Below are 1,772 nucleotides of genomic sequence, written 5' to 3'. Positions count from 1 at the left end.
TTTCTACGGTATACAAAAGCTGCGCAACGATAACGAAACTGTCGTTAACTGCATTTAACGAGTTACATAATCGCACTGCTGGAACCCTATTCCATAACCACTTACTGACAATTGTCGAATCGATAGGGAGCGGTGCACTTGGACACGGTGCATTTGGACACAGCTAATCACAGCACCGTATGATTAGACATTTGTAGGGTCCCTTGGAACAGCGACTTGTGATTGGACTGTGTCCAATTGCCCCGTGTCTAACTGATATACACCACCAAACCGGAAGTATACTTATCTCGCTTTAACTTATTGCACCAGTTCAACAGTGTAGCCAGTGCAGCCAGTGCAGCTGAAAAGAACAGACCACTGCTTGTGTTGTTATTCAGCTAATGATCCTAACCGGAAGTGTATCCCAAATAAGACGCAGCCAATCAAAACGTTGACATATGGTGCCCGATCTCTTATTACAGGATCTCTAGGTACGCATATACAGAATAGCCCCCCAAAGTGCGATTATGTAATTCGTTCAATGCAGTTAACGACAGTTTCGTTATCGTTGCGCAGCTTTTCTATACCGTAGAAAAACTGTGCAACGATACGATATCTATCGTTAACTGCATTTAACGAGTTACATAATCGCATTGCAGTAGCTCTATTCTGTAACTCATTATTGGAGTTAACGACAGCTTTTCTACAAAAACTGCGTAACGATAACGAAATTGTCGTTAACTCCAATAATGAGTTATAGAATAGAGCTACAGGAGTACTATTCCGCACACGCTTACCGACAACTGTTGGATCGGTAGGCGTCGTTGCGCAGCTTTTCTATGGTATAAAAAAGCTGCAACGACGTCTACCGATCCGACAGTTGACATATTAACGATAGAAGGCAATTTATTTAAAGTTTATCTTATATAATTTGTAATTTAATTCAATTTTTTTATATTAAAGATCGTTATTATTAAGTTAAGTATATAAAAATGGACCTGCTCTTATTCCTATAGAATTAAAGGTTAGATAATGAATCAAATTGAAATTCTATTATAAAAAATAAATAAATGTGATCACAGATAATATACCAAATATTACCTCAGTAAAAACAATCTTTAACATAAAAAATTGAATTGAATTACAAATTATATAAGATTATATACTTTAAATACATTTCCTTCTATCGTTAATACGTACCACAATTGAATTATTTCAAATTATGTTTTATTATATCTGACTACTTGATGTTTGTACGACTTGCTCCATACGCCATTCCTTGTTCCGAATTGCGATATGATACGGACGGGAGTAAGAGCTATCGCACACAAATTGATATAACTGCATATGCATAGCATAAGATCGTATGGACCAATGAGCATCGAATATTAAGCATCGAACACCAATATGGCGACTTAATACTCGATGCTCATTGGTACATACGGTCTTATGCTATGCATATGCAGTTATGTCAATTTGTGTGCGATAGCCCTAAGGGCCATCACACACAAAATTACATAGACGCATATGCATAGCATAAGATCATATGAACCAATGAGCATTGAATATTAAGTCGCCATATTGATGATTGATACTTAATATTCGATGCTCATTGGTCCATACTATCTTATGCTATGCATAAGATATGCGCTATGTAATTTTGTGTGTGATGGCCTTAAGGGCTATCGCACACAATTGACATAACTGCATATGCATAGCATAAGATCGTATGGACCAATGAGCATCGAATATTAAGCATCGAACACCAATATGGCGACTTAATACTCGATGCT

The sequence above is a fragment of the Odontomachus brunneus genome, unplaced genomic scaffold (genome assembly GCF_010583005.1).
Source record: "Odontomachus brunneus isolate Ranch 3 - 2012 unplaced genomic scaffold, Obru_v1 Obru_scaffold_067, whole genome shotgun sequence".
NCBI lineage: Eukaryota > Metazoa > Arthropoda > Insecta > Hymenoptera > Formicidae > Odontomachus > Odontomachus brunneus.
Note: the sequence above shows the minus strand (reverse complement) of the source record.